General features: G+C 35.3%; 1 pseudogene; it reads right to left on the bottom strand.

Annotated features, from left to right (window-relative positions):
• LOC102477834 (thioredoxin-dependent peroxide reductase, mitochondrial pseudogene) overlaps window positions 1–9,122 on the bottom strand; it is an 89,076-nt pseudogene extending 79,954 nt beyond the window's left edge.
• Between the last annotated feature and the right edge of the window lie 7,185 nt (window positions 9,123–16,307).

Below are 16,307 nucleotides of genomic sequence, written 5' to 3' on the forward strand. Positions count from 1 at the left end.
GTTTGTTTTTTTTTTTTTCCTTCCATTTAAGAGGCAAACAGACAGACAATGAGATAAACATTCCCAACAGGGTTTGTTTTTTTTTTTTAAGAGATTTTTGCTATAGGGCGCGTGCGCTCGCCAGACAGACAGAGACATAGAGACAGAAAGCGAGAAATCATCCCCCAGAGGGGATGGTCACGCCGCAATCCCTTCTCCTCCATTCTCCTCTCGGGATCTTGGGCACGCACGCACACGCGCCCGGCGTGAGTTTTAAGCCACCGGGTCCGGGACATGAACCGCGGTTGACTACGTGGGAGTCCAGCGACATAGCCATTACGCTAACTGCTGGTTCCCAGTCATACACTTTTGTTGCAATTGTTTAAGCCTTTTTACCATCTGGGATGGGTTATCCATGCAATGGGATGATTAGTCCAGGCAATATCTCAGGTGCTTGAGAAAAAAATATAGTCAGAATGGAGTATCCTTCTATTTATCTCTATTAATATCTATTAAATATCATATAAAGCTGTTAGAAATATTTGTGTACAGTTTTTTATGTGAACCTAAGTTTTCATTTCTATGATATGAGTTCACAGGAGTAAAATTGCTGAACTGTATGGTAATTACAGTTTTTATAGGTTTTTCTGTTCATTGATTTTTGTTTTGTTTCAGAGTACCTGTAACGTTTTTTATTCTCATTGGCAATGTATGAGCTATCTAGTTTTTCTGCATTTCCAACAGTGTTTGGGTTGTCACTGTGTTTTATTTTTGAAAGGTGTAGAGATATCTCATTGTGCATTTCATTACCATTTACCTAATAGCTAATGACATTGAACATCTTTTCGTGTAATTTTTTTGCCATTTATGTAGCCTCTTAGGTGAACTGGCTCTTCATGTTTTCTGATTAGATTGTTTTCTTTTTACTGTTGAATTTTGAGAGTTCTCTATTCTACGTACTTTTGATTTTTTGATATTTTTATTTGGAGATCATTTTATTATTCTTTTTTTTTCTTTTTGGAGAGGTTTTTGCTATAGGGTGAGTGTGCTCGCCAGAAAGAGAGAGAGACAGAAAGCGAGAAATCACCCCCCATGGGGGATGGCCAAGCTGCAATCTCTTCTCCTCCATTCTCTTCTTGGTATCTTGGGCATGCACACACACATGCCCGGCATGAGTTTAAGCCACCAGATTCAGGACTTGAACCACTATCAACTACATGGGAGTCCAGTGACATAGCCATTACACTAACTGCTGGTCCCTAGATCATTTTATTATTCTATTTACAGAATCTTTGCAGATATCAAAAAATTGATGAAATACAAATTATCTCTTCCCCTCTTTTTTTTCTTTAGAGAAAGATTGGTCAATCTGAGATCCCTTCTCTTCCAGTCTCCTCTTGGTGGTCAACCATGTGGAAATCTAGTGTCCCCACCCACCATGCAACCTGCTGGCCCCTCATTTTGAATTAAATGTTGCATAAGATCTGAGTTAAAGTCAAGGCTCATTTTTCTTTCCAATAGATGTCTAATTATGCTGGCACTGTTTCTGAGAATGACCATTTCTCCTTTGAATTGATTTTTCCCTTCATCATATTTGTGTGCATGTTTTCTCTATCATATATTATTCTTCTATATGTTTATCTTTCCACCTCTACCACACAGAGTTGGTTACTACAGCTATGTAATTGTTCTTGGAATCAGGTAGACTGATTTCTCCTTATATTTTTTTTCTCAGCATTGTCTCAGCTCTTTAGTTCTTTATCCAGTTCACATAAATTAACAAAGAGTCTTTCTATAACTCCAAAAGTCTTACTATATTTGAAGAGTTGTATCAAATATATTTATCAATTAGAGAACAATAAACATCTTTACATGTTGGGTCAATCAATTAACATATTATTTCTCTCTAATTATTTGGATATGTTTGGATTTCTTCTGTCTGTGTTATATAGCTTATAGCCTACAAATGTTGTACATATTTTGTTAGATTTAGGTTCTAATTCTCCCCCACACACATAGGCATACACTCACCAGAGAAAGAGAGAGAAGAAAAAAATGAGAAAGTACCCCTTATTTGGGATAGTCACGCCACAATCTCTTTTCCATTTTTTACTTGAGGGATTTGGGGCACCTACATACAAACTCAGCATGTTTTTTTTTAAGCTACCAGATCTAGAACTTGACCAACATGTTGGTTGATGTGGGATCTAGCTGTCTTAACCACCATGCCTCCAGCTGGCCACAAAGTTTTATTCTTTAGAGCATTTTTATATTGTATTGTATTTTAAATTTCAGTGCCCAAAATGTCATTGCCAGTATACAGAAATAAAATTGATTTTGTGGGCCAGCAGGTGGTGTCATGGTTAAGACTGGTAGATACCACATGTTGACTTCGCAGTTCAAGTTCTGGGCCTGGAATCTAGGGCAAACATGTCAGGCAGGTATGCATGCATGCTCAAAACCCTCAGAAGAGAATGGAGGAGAAATGACTACACTATGCCATCCTCCCTGGTGGGGGGGGATGAATTCTCTCTCTCTCCCTCTCTCTGGTGAGAAAGAAAAAAGAAACAAAATGATTCTGTATCTTGTGTCTTTTAACCTGTGATCCTAGTGAACTCACTTATCAATTCTAGAAGTATTTCTATGTTTATTTGGATTTCTTTATCTCTTTCTCTCTTTTTAAAAACTCATTTGGTTATTTCTTTCTAGAGAAAGAGAGCCTCAACCAGGGCTTCATGCTGCAATCCACCCCAAACTCCCCCCAACTTTGATAACACTCACATGCATATATGGTATGTACAGGGAGGCTTTCAAAAGCATACTAAGCACCTTTCCATGTGGCCCAGTTTAGTAGAGCATTGAGTTACTGATGCACCATAGGCTTGCTCCTCTTTTGGATTTTCAACATGGATAATTATGGTATCTTCATATAGAGAAGGTTTACTTTATTTTTTTCTTTATGATTTGTATGTGCTTTGTTTCTACTCTTATTGTACTCTCCAGATTTTCCAGCACCACATCGAATAGGAGCGGTGAAAGCAGACGTTCTTACTTTAGTCCCAAACTTAGGGAGAGTATTCAGTCTTTCAAAACTAAGTATAAAGTTAGTTGCTTGTTCGTTTCCTTTATGTTTTTTTTTAAAGAGAGATTTTTTTTTTTAGAGGTTTTCACTATAGGGCGCGTGCACTTACCAGACAGACAGAGAGAGACATAGAGACAGCGAGAAATCACCCCCCAGAGGGGATGGTCACACCGCAATCCCTTCTCCTCCATTCTCCTCTCGGGATCTTGGGCACGCACGCACACACGCCTGGTGTGAGTTTTAAGCCACGGGGTCCAGGACGCGAACCGCGTTCGACTACGTGGGAGTCCAGCAACATAGCCATTACACTAACTGCTGGTTCCCTAAAAGAGAGATATTTTTGCTATAGGGTACATGCATTCACTAGAGAGACAGAAAGAGAGAAACTGAGAAGTCACCCCCGGGACGCATGGCCATGCCACAATCCCTTCTCCTCCGTTCTCTTCTTCAGATCTTGGGCATACATACACATGCTTCTGGCATGAGTTTTAAGCTGCCAGGTCTGGGTTTCTAACTGCAGTTGACAACGTGGGAGTCTAATAATGTAACCATTGTGCCATCTGGTGGTCCCACAGCAGGGTTTTTCTTATAAGTGCTCTTTATGAAGTTGAAGTGTTGTCTCTCTGGTACTTTTTTTAATATATATATTTTTCACAACTGAGTGCTAAATGTTGTCAAATGTGTTCTCTCCATCAACTGAAGAAATCATCTGATATTTCCCTTCTACAATATTTAATAGATTTATTAGGGTATGGTTGGCATACATTAAACTATACATTTTTAAATGATGAATTATGACATATTTATACATACAATCGACATAATTTAAAAACTGAGCATGTACATTACATTCATAATTGTCTTGTGTCCCTTTGTAATCCTTTTTCTTGACACTCAGCATCCACCCAACCCAAAGCAATCATTTATCTGTTTTCTGTCACTATAAAACAGTTTGTCTTTCTAATGTTTAAATTAAAGAAGTATAAATAAGCATTTTTCTTTGTTTTCTGTCATTCAGTATATTATTTTGAGATTCATTCAATCTGCTGTGTATTTCAATAGAGCATTCCCTTTTAGTACTGAGTAACATTTCATTGTATGGATGCATCGCACGTAGTTAGTCCATTGTCCTGTTGATGTGTATTTGAGTTGTCTTCAGGTGTGTGAATTAAAAATAAAACTGGTATAACTGTTTGCATACAAGTGCTTATATAGAAGTGCAATTTTGTCCCTTTGGGTAAATACCTAGATTTAGGATGGCTAAATAATATTCATGTTTAATTTTCTAAGAAAGCAAACCAAACATATTTTCAGATATGTTACGAACAAGAGTTCACTATCACCAGCCTCTTTATAAAATAACTTCTAAAATACATATCTAAAAGATATATAGGGATATCTAAAAGATATATTCTGGGAAGTAAGGAACTGACCTCAGAAGAAAGACATAAGATTTTAAAGAAATAAAGATCAAACAAATCTATTTCTATTTAATTCTATAAGAGCACCTCCCACACAAAAGTGCTCATTACCACATGACTTATAATAACAAAATTAGTCAAGCAAAACCTGAGATACATTGAATCTAGGTGAGCAGCCAATTAAATGAACCTCTTGAAGGAGAGATGAAAGCTTATGTTATGGAATATTAAGAATTGAGGGTATGTGGGGGGAGAATGATTTTTAAATGCTATCTATTCACAAATGGGCAGTGGAAGAGAACACAAGGATGGATATTGGAGAACGAGAGATTTAAGAATGAGGAGAGCAAGCCACATGGTGGAAAGCTAGAATTCCAGATGCTTAAATAGTTAAATACCATTTGTTCATAGAAGTACTTAGAAATTAACACTATAACACCTTAACTTGCTGCAGCAAAAAAATTAATGAATAAATAAATAATTATTTTCTCTTTAATAATTCAACAAAACCTCCTAGAAATACAAAAATGTCTTGATGACAAATCAGGGGCAAGGTTTTTTTATATAGGCTATCATAATAAGAACAAATAAAAGATAAGTTTGGTGAGAGGATCCTTAAATAAAATTAGTACCTAGTGGCCCTCAACTCAATGTCAAATATGAGGCCAATAATAGAAGACACCCAGAGATGAACAGAAACCTTGTAAGAGGTAACCAGGACTTACCAAATTCGTGTAAAGGTGTTTTAAATTAATGTTATTTTATGCAACTTAAAGGATATGGAAATAGATATTGTACCCTGTTTTAATCGTATACACTGGGAGAGATACAAGGTTTTCTATAAAACCTTGGGTGTTGTTTTGTCTTTTGCTTTTGTTTATAAAGTTTTCCGATCTTTCATCACTGTCTCAGAGATGTTATTCCATCATCCCACCCATAACCATTCTCATTTTAGGTGTAATGTTCAGGGTGTCTTAATATTCTAAGCCTTACTTTTTTATATTCTTTGGCTTTCACCATAGCTGGCAATAATAGTACACACATGTGCTCACATGCAGCTTCCTTTTTACCGTTTTCTTTTCATTCTTACTAGCAAGGTGCCTTCTACATATAGCTTTTCAGGAAACTGAGGACACCATTTTTTATTTGTTTTATTTCACTTTCCTCAATAGTAAAATGAGGATATTCAACAAATATTGGTTGAACCCTTACCTTGCATATCTGCAGGCTCTGACTCACTTTTACCTTTAACAAGACAAACAAGAGTCTCTGTCCACAAGCTACTATTCTAATGGGTGGGATTGAGCAAAAAACACATTAAAAATAGCATACAAGCAGTTAAAAAGTAAGATATGCTGTTCATTAAAAATAAAGCATGATGGTTAAGGCAGCTGGATTTTCACATGGCTGATCACGGTTTGCATCCCAGACCTGATGGCTTGAAAATCAAGCCAGGGACATGTCATGTGTGCTCAAAATCCAAAGAAGTGACTGGAAGAAAGGGATTGCAGTGTGGCCATTCCCCTGTGGGGCGATTTCTCACTTTCCCTCTCTGTGGCTCAGTCCTCTCTGATGAGTGCATGTACCCTATGGCAAAACCTAAAATAAATATAAATAAAGAAAGAAAGAAACAAAGAAAGAAAGAAAGAAAGAAAGAAAGAAAGAAAGAAAGCAAGCAGGCATATGGATAATAAGTATTACTGGTTGCAATTTTATATATGATATTAGGGAAGGCCTAAAGAACAAAATGATAATGTTTAAATGTTGAGGTCTGGTGTCATACGGTGACAATGCGACCTGGGATAAATGCTGAGTTTGCATCCTTTGACTGTCCTGAGAATACCATGTGTGTGCACATGCCCATGCTGTGGGCCAGCCAAGATGAGGGTGGATCACAGTGTGACAACCCCATTAGAGATGCCTCTCTCTCTCTTTCAAGAAATAAATGCATGTGTTTTAAAAAGAAGGTATGTTTAATATTGTTAAATGTTAATCATATCCCAATTTTGCAAATAGTCCAGAGAATATAATACTAGTTAATATAAAAATAGTAGTAGTACAAAAAAATAGCTCTTGGTACAAAATGAATTCAACATGAGTCTTAGCTTTTACGCGGAATATGAGTGTTACTTTATTTGAACGGGAACAACTTCTTGTTCCATACAGAGAAAAGACACAAACATTCATCTAGAAGGTAGAAAAATTTATTTAATTATTAGGCAGTCTTGAGAACATTAAAGCAAATTAAAAAATCAACATTTTATGAACTATATATTTTGAGAAAACCAAGTAGCAAAGAATTTTTAATGAGGTATCTATCGAGGTCAGATCTGTCATGCATAGACTGAATACCATTTATAAAATATGTACCTGTGTTTCCCTTTTATGACGAACCTACAAAGCTCATGTCTTTGAAGAGTCTGTTCTCTGTGGTGAATTCTAGTAGCACTTAAGAATTCCTGTTACAGTTAATTTAGAAACACAGCAAATCATGAGTTAACATAATAACAAAGAATAGCTCTGCTTATAAAAGATAGATTGCAATAGATTCTATTTTAGTTGGAAGAGTTTTGGCTTTCAGAAGCCTGAGCATCACACTTGTATTACTAAGAAGTGCAACATGTAAAGACAGAGATGCAAGAAAAATAGGTTTTGTAGTAATTTTAGGTTAAATGAAGTATTCTAGATAACATGAAAAATAAACCTCTGTGAAGTAGCTACCATTAGATCTCAAGGTATATATTCATTAGGAGATATTATTATTATTATTAATTTTTGCCTTTAGCCATAGGGTGTGAGTGCTCACTGGAGAGAGACAGAGAGACAGAATAAAGGAAAGTGAGATTTCCCATCCCCTAGAAGGGATGGTCACACCATAATCCCTTCTCCTTTGTTTTCCTCTTGGAATTTTGGGCTCACATTCACACATGCCTAGTGTGATTTTCAAGTCACTGGGTCTGGGACTTGAACTGTGTTTTACACATGGAAGTCCAGCACCTTATCTATGGCACCTATGAGCAGTGTGACACTGGAGAATTGACTTAATGCCCTGAAATATAAGTTTAGTTTCCTCAGCTGTTAAAATGGAAATAATGACAACCTCATCACTTCATCAAGTGATTTCAAAGGTTGTGGTTATGGTTTTTTTTGTTGGTTTTTTTTTGTTTGTTTTTTGTTTTGAGGGGGAGTTTAAGTCCTAATTTATAGCTTTTATGAAGCAAAAATAACTAAAATGTCATGCAATGCTTTGTAAGCTGACTGATGAGTATTGAGCAACTTGTGACTCTCACCTCCCTGTTTTCGGAATATTACTTTTCTCTTCTAGCAGCCTCCACAATGAATATCCATATATTTACTGTGGGAGTATATAAACATATTCTCCTCATTTTACTGAGGCATTAATTGTAAATAGCAATTTAAATAACAGTTCAGAAGTAAACTTCAAATTTTAAATGAAAAACAAGCATTCATTACAAACACAGATTTCCACAATCTTCCTGATGTACAAAAGGTATTCAATGATTAAAACATTGTTGTTTTCATCAAAATTCTCTGCTCCAGTTGTCTGGCGTATTTTCTGTCTATTTTCAGGTATTTGTGCAAATGTCATGTTTTCAGTAATGCCATCACAGGACTTTTTTGAGCACACTGGGCATGTGTGCATGTGCCCGCCATCTGGATCAGTTGACACTGAGGGTGGATGGTGGTATGAAGACACTGTTTGCTGTGCCTATCTCTGTATCCCCGTCTCTCTGTCTTTGTCTCTCATGGAAGAAAGAAATAACTGTTTAGGTTATGAATAAAACTTTAAACATACAAAAACAAAAGAAAAAATAGAAAACAAGGACTATATCAGAAAAAAAAAATCTTCTTCCCATCGAAGGAAATAATAGTGATGAGATAATCAACAGAAAGGCAGAGAATATTTGAAAGCTATCCATCCGATCCAACAAGGGATACATTACCAGAATATACAAGGAACTCAAATCACTCAATAGCAAAAAGGCAAATAATTAGATTTTAAAATGAGAAAATGGAATAAAGAAACTTTTCTCAAAACAGGACACAGGATAGGAGACAGGAATCCTAAAACAGTTAGGGCAGAGGCCCAAACTGGAATCACAAAATGATGGAAACAGTAGCTCAGCAGCTCAGTAGCTCTTATGGAACTATTCGCTCTCAAGAAACAGCTTTCAGCAGTGACTTAGTGATTGTCTTAAAACAAATAAAGCAATTAAGACTTTTTAAGGTACAATATATTCCAGGAAGAAAATAATGGTCTTTTATGGCCTAAAGCTTTTAGACAGAGAGCCTCATGACCTTTGTACCCATACCAAAATAAGAATAATCAGACTCTTCTACATTGTAATCCCTCCAGGAGGGGAACTTATGCACAAGCACCTCCCAAGAACAAGTCCAAAGACCTTCTTGACCAAGATAAAAACCCTGCCTCAGTTCCTCTTTGGCAACAAACTTTCTGGGATCTCACACATCTGGGAGATGTTCGCTCCTTCATTTAATTCTGCTTTGCTATCCACTCTCTGTGTCCGCATCTCTAATTTTCCAGATGCAGGAGACCAAAAATTGGATTCACTCCTATTCTGAATTGAATATTGGGTCCATGTACTGCAACTCCCCATATCGACACAAATAGCCAATGAGTATATGAAAAAAAAAACTCTCAACATTGCTAGACATCAGAGAAATGCAAATTATAACCACAATGAGATATCATTTTACACCAGGTAGAATGACTATTATCAAAAAGAAAAAGAGGCAAAGAAATGACAAGTTTTATGCAGTGGCAGGAGTGTAAATTAGTACAGCCGCTATGGAAAACATTGTCAAGTTCCTCTCAATACTAAGATTAGAACTACCACATACTTCAGCATTTCCACTACTGAGCATATATGCAAAGGACAGGATATCAGTATGTCTAAAAGATATCTGCCTTCTTAAATTTACCACAGCACTAATGCACAATAGATAAGATATGAAATCACACTAAATGTCCACCAGTGGATACATGGATAAAGACAATGTGGTAATGATACATGTTGAAATACTATTCAGTCATATAAAAGTCTGGAATCCTATCATGTGCTACAACATGGGTAAGCCTAGAGGGCATTACATTAAGGAAAGTAAGTCAGTCACAGAAAGAAATATACATTCTCAAATGGGGAAGCTAGAAAAGATTTTCTCATTGAATAGAAAGTAAAATAGCGATGACTAGAAGCTAGGAAGAGGAGTGGGGAAGGGGAGTAGGAGAGTTTGGTTAGACAAAACATATTACTGCTAGAGAGAAGAAACAAGTTCTAAAAGGCAATAACTTTAAGTCCACTGTATGTATGTATATATATATATATATAACTATTTGATTATTACACATAGTATACATGTATTACAATACCACACTATATCCTAAAAATATGCATAATTATGATTTGTCAATTAAACCTAAAAACAATAACAATTAAAATAATTAATATAATTTAATATTTTTATAAAAATTTATCTTATTGCTGTTTGTATAAAGAGAAAAAACATAATAGTCTCTTTTTTTAATCTTTATCAGTGAGTATTACACATAGTATACATGTATTACAATACCACACTATATCCTAAAAATATGCATAATTATGATTTGTCAATTAAACCTAAAAACAATAACAATTAAAATAATTAATATAATTTAATATTTTTATAAAAATTTATCTTATTGCTGTTTGTATAAAGAGAAAAAACATAATAGTCTCTTTTTTTAATCTTTATCAGTGAGAATTAGAATTTTTCTTTTTCTTTTTTTTTTCTTTAGAGGTTTTTGCTATAGGGCACGTGCGCTCGCCAGACAGACAGAGAGAGACATAGAGACAGAAAGCAAGAAATCACCCCCCGGGGGGGATGGTCATGCCGCAATCCCTTCTCCTCCATTCTCCTCTCGGGATCTTGGGCACGTACGCACACGCACCTGGCGTGAGTTTTAAGCCATCGGATCCAGGATGTGAACCGCGGTCGACTACATGGGAGTCCAGCGACATAGCCATTACGCTAACTGCTGGTTCCCGAGAATTAGAATTTTTCTAAGGTAAAGATTGGTTTACAATGTGACTCATTAAAACTTACAAGGACTTTATTTAAAATCATGCTGTATTTCATTCTAATGCCATCAATAACTTGTTAACCTATATTTAATAAATACTGATAAAATATATTAATTTTCCATTAATCTTGTCACTAATAATAATTTTAAATATCTTTCTCTTCCTTCCATTGGGAATAGTTGCTTTTAATAATAAGATAAATACAGTCAATTCTAAATTTTAACATTCATAGTAGAAATAAATAAATTAAAATAAAATGTCTGTTTCAAATCTGTACTAATGTTTTTCTTTTTTGCTTGCTTTTTTTATTATTTTAGCAGAAGAAAACAAATGTCAAAGATAAATGGACTGAAAAGGAAAATGACAAATTATTTTGCTATCCAAATTATGAAATAGCACTAGATTAAGGCATCTTTCCTTTCCTGAGGCCAACTATCAAAATTCAGAACTTAAATTTCAAACCTGAGCATTGTGGTTCAGATGCATTGTACTAGATCAAATAAGACTTCCTCATGTTTTTCCATTTTTAAAATGATAATTTTGTATCTTCAAATCAAATAGTAAACAAGAGATACTCACAGTGTCTTGAGGCCACAGTATTAATGAATAAAAAGTTAAATATTAACACTGAGAGACTTTTAAAAATAATAATCAAAATTAGTTCATTAGGCTCAATAGAAAATACACAAAAATTTGAAAAAGTAAAATATAAAGCCCATGATTTCTTTTAGAAAATCTTTTTTTTTTTTTTGAGAGAGATTTTTGTTATAGGGTGCATGCACTCTCCAGAAAGACAGAGAGAGAGACAGAAAGCGAGAAACCACCCGCCAAGAGGGGTGGCCACATGCAATCCCTTCTCCTCCATTTTCCTCTTGGGATCTTGGGCACGCACACACATGTGCCTGGCGTGAGTTTAAGGCACCGGGTCTGGGACTCGAACCACAGTCAACAACATGGGAATCCAGTGACATAGCCATTACCCTAACTGCTGGCCCCTCTTTTAGAAAATCTTTACAACTATACATAAGATGAAATAATAAGGTAGTACACAGTAATAGAATATAGTAATATTTATCAAATATTAGATCAGATCCCAAACAAATCCACACGAGTCGCATCATGCTTTCTTACTAAATGAATTAAAAATTTTTTAATGTTTTATCACAATATTTTGAATTTTAGAAATGCAAATACGGAATTTCAGACCTTCATTTTAAAAGCAAAGTAATATGAAGTTATAGAATAGATAAAATTTGTTAGCTAATGTGTAAAATTACATCAAGCTAAAGCTACTTTTGAAATATGACTAAAGAACTGTTTGACAATTTTTATTGTATTTTCTGAGTTACATATAACCATTTATGTCTTTGTGAGGTACAGGCTTTTTAAAAGTACATAGGCAATATATAATAATTAAATTAAGAATACATGGGACTAGCAAATGTAAAATGATTATGTTGTTGGACTTGCATGTAGTCAACTGCAATTCGAGTCCCAGACCCAGCAACTTACAACTCATGCCAGGCTCTTGTGCATGTGTGCCCAAGATCCTGAGAGGAGAATGGAGGAGAAGGGTTTATGGCATGGTCTTCCCCTCTGGGGGTGGTGATTTCTCTCTTTTTTTCTCTCTGTCTCTCTCTCTGTATATCCAGTGAGCACAAATGCCCTATATCAAAAACATTCTTTAAAAAAAAAAAAAGAATATAAACACACTTACCATTCACCATCCCCAACATTTATTACCACCTTATGTTATACACACACACTAAAATCACTCTACTGTTTTTTTAGAAGTATATCTTACTTTGTACTAATGTAATTACTCTACTGTGGTATACAATTTCAAAACCTACTCTACTTGTTTACATACAATCTTGTGTCTTTTAACCCAGTTCTACAACCTGCCAATCTAGCATCTAACATGTACCATAACTCTTTCTATTTCTATATTATTGAGTGTTTCAGATTATACTAATGAGTGAGAACACTATTTATTACATTAAGCAGGGAAAACATTACCTATCGTTCATAGCCTGACTTATTTTACTTAGCATTGTATCTTCTACATTCTGTGTCAAATGTTTGTCAAATGTTGGGAATTATTTTTTTTTTTTGGAGTGGTATTCCATTGTGTTTATAAATACTACATTTTCTTTATCCACTCATCTTTTGCTGGGCACTTAGGTTGATTCCATGTCTTAACTATTATGGCTAATGCTGTATAAATATGGATGTGCAAATATATCTTTCATAGGTTCATTTTCTATCCTCTAGGTATATTCTGAATGGAGGTATTAATTTACTGGGTCAAAAGCAATTCTAAACTTTTGAGAAATCATCAAACTATTTTCCACAGTAGCCAGTGGTCATAGTCACTTACATTTCTCCCCATAGTGTTCACAAATTTCCTTTCTCAACAGCCTCACCAGCCCTTATCATCCTGGTTGTGTTTTGTTGTTATTGTTGTTGTTGTTGTTTTAATAACAGTCATTCTGACTCAGGTGTCCTTATCATTCTGGTTGTGTTTTGTTGTTATTGTTTTAATAACAGTCATTCTGACTCAGGTGAGGTGATATTGTGGTTTTGATTGGCATTTTACTTATGATTAAAGAGATTGAATATTCTTCATGCTTTTTAACCATTTTTATGTCTCCTTTTGAGAATTGTCTTGTTCAGATTAATTAGTCATTTCTTTTTAAATTGGGTTATTAGAATTTTGGTGAGTGAGTTGTTTGAACCAAGTTATGTTCCACTTTATGGAGAGGAGATTCATGAACACCATATCTAAATTACCATCAGGGAGATGATAGAAAACAATCTCAACCTGACCTGCACAAAATCCCATATCTCAATTTTCTTAACAGAGAGTATTGTGTTTTTAGATAAAACATGTCTCTGTCTCTAAGTCTACCCAATGTCTGTTCTAATGTTAGACATCAAAGGTGAAGTATCATTTAGGTATCACAGCCTTCTGATTTTAATAATCAATTCTTCTCACTTTAAAGTCTCATATTGTGTTTTATGTGAGAATTTAGGTGAAAGAACTGATCTGTTTCTATTGAATGACTGGGGAAAATGAGTTGCAAGGAACTATCATCTTTCCTCTCCAAACTTTGTTAAGTGTAAAAGCGAATCCATTGCAATGTTTATTCTAAGAATTTATCAAGACTATCTTGTCCACATATTTGAGAAGTATACTACAAGTAGCTTTATCATTTTTTTTGTAAATATGACTGCCTGAAATGAGGAAGCTAATTAGAGTTTGCTTTATTTACTAGAGATAGTTACCATGTTCTTATTTTAATTAATTCTCAGTGAATATTGGGGAGGATTTTTACATGATCAATATATCCATCCTATGATTTCAATGTCCAGAAGAAAGTCTTCTGATAATATATGTGTGTGTTTTGTAAATAGTATAGTGTGTATGTCATTTCTAGGCTCTATACTCTACTGATGTGTAAATAGTATATTTGCTTCTTTGAAAAAGAAGGTCAGTCATCTTTAGGAAAGATCTAATTGAAAGTTAGATATATATATTTAATTGCCAAAGGAAGAGTGTGTTTACCATAGAGATACAGAGGGGAACAGAAAGAAAGCACTTCATGATGAAGTAAGGTTATACTACAATTCCTTTATTTTTCCACTCTAGCAGGGTTTAGGACATACACTCAAACATGCCTAGTCTGTTTTTCAAGTCATTAGACTGAGGTTTGAATTGTGATTGGCCATCTGGGATCTGGATTCCCTGAACCATTAGGCTACAGCCATTCCATCTGATATATCTGGTTGCTCTTTCAGGCACTGACTCTGCCATTTGCTGCTGAGCACCTGAATGTTTGCTATTGTCTCACCATATTACACAACACATAATACATACTGGGAAGTCTTATTTTATCAGCACTATTTCAGAAAGTAGATAAGTAGAAGCACTAGGTGATCCATTCCCTTGGACTGTTTCTTCAAGGAAAAACAAGTTGCCATGAGGCTAAACTAGGCTTAGACTATGCCCAGAATGTGCTTTGATTTTGGAAGAAATTCTAGAACAGATTGAACACTCTTTTTCCTTCCATAACATATTCACAGTTCATTTTCTCCTCTAGTGGTGCTGTCCATTCAAGTGCCCCATTGCACATAAAACTTAAATATTCAGAAAGTTGCCACCAAGAATGTTTACTGGAGTAATCACATTTAGGTTATAAACACAATGCAATAAAAACCACAGCTGTACTTTCTAAGTAACACTGAAAGGAGATCATGCTCTTTAGTACAGTGAAATTTACAACATAACCTAGAATTTTGTCTCCAGATATGGAAATTTGGAAATTTTCAATTAGATCTTTCCTAAATATGACTGACTTTCTTTTTCAAAGAAGCAAGTATACTATTTACACATCAGTAGAGTATAGGGCCTAGAAATGACAGCTGTATGGACTATTAATAGGATAGATTGTGCCATTATAGTCACTGTAAAAGAGATCCAGGCTGGGTATTGATCTACTGCCATTACTAGGTTACTCCTGCACAGCAGAACCTTCCCTGTCAGAAGCATGATCTTCACATGAGATGGTGAATAGGCTCCTGAATTTGTGTTTTTGCAAGCCAAAGGCAGACAGTTTAACTATAATAACTTGAAAGGAAAGGGAAAATGAGAAATATATACCTATATAATATTGTTGTTATTCTCCAATGAAATAGTGTATTGTGAATTTGACATCTTCATATTAAATATGGATTGATAGATATATAAGTGATTGATACATAGATACAGACAGATACTTAAAAAGTATACACAAACACAGATGAATAGATTATTGATAAATAAATATACACCTATATATTTTCTTTTAGTTTTTTTATTAGAGATTTTGCTCTGAAGTGTATGGGACTCACCAGAGAGACAGAAAGAGACAGAGAAAGTGAGAAATCACCACCCAGGGGGCATGGCCACTTCATAATTGCTTCTCCTCCATTCTCCTGTCAAGATTTTGGGCATGCACGTAAACGTGACCAGGGTGAATTTCAAGCTTCCAGGCTTGAAACCATGGTCAGCCTCCTAGGAGTCCAATGGCATAGCACCACCTCCTTACCCCTAAATCTATATACTTTAAAAAGTGCACACATACACACACAAGAGGTCTAAAGTGCACACATAGGGCGCGTGCGCTCGCCCACAAAGTTGCTTGCCCCTAATTTGTACACTTTAAGGAGTGCACACATACATACACAAGGCTTCTTCAGAAAGTTTATGTAAATGCCTTTTTTGAAAAAAAACTATGTATAGATTTCACATTTTTTCACAGAAAAATCTTGTACTTTCATTTCATTTTTCCCTTGAACATTGTGAAGTTCTCTTGGGTACATGCACATACATTTTGATTTTGTTTCTCTGAGGAAATGACTGATAAATAGGGGAAAAATAACATTGATTTTCCATTACATGTACACTTTTTACATCCGGCTTTACTCAATCAGCCTTAAGCTATTATATAGAATAATAGAATTTATTCCTTTCCATTCCTCTATAATATTATGTAGTATTCCATTTTTCTCTTTTTTTTTTGGAGAGGTTTTTGCTATAGGGTGCGTGCGCTCGCCAGACAGACAGAGAGAGACAGAGAGACAGAAAGCGAGAAATCAACCCCCAGGGGGGATGGGCACGCCGCAATCGCTTCTCCTCCATTCTCCTCTCGGGATCTTGGGCCAGCAACGACACGCGCA

Source organism: Tupaia chinensis, unplaced genomic scaffold, assembly GCF_000334495.1.
Source record: "Tupaia chinensis unplaced genomic scaffold, TupChi_1.0 Scaffold138854_1, whole genome shotgun sequence".
Taxonomy (NCBI): Eukaryota; Metazoa; Chordata; class Mammalia; order Scandentia; family Tupaiidae; genus Tupaia; species Tupaia belangeri.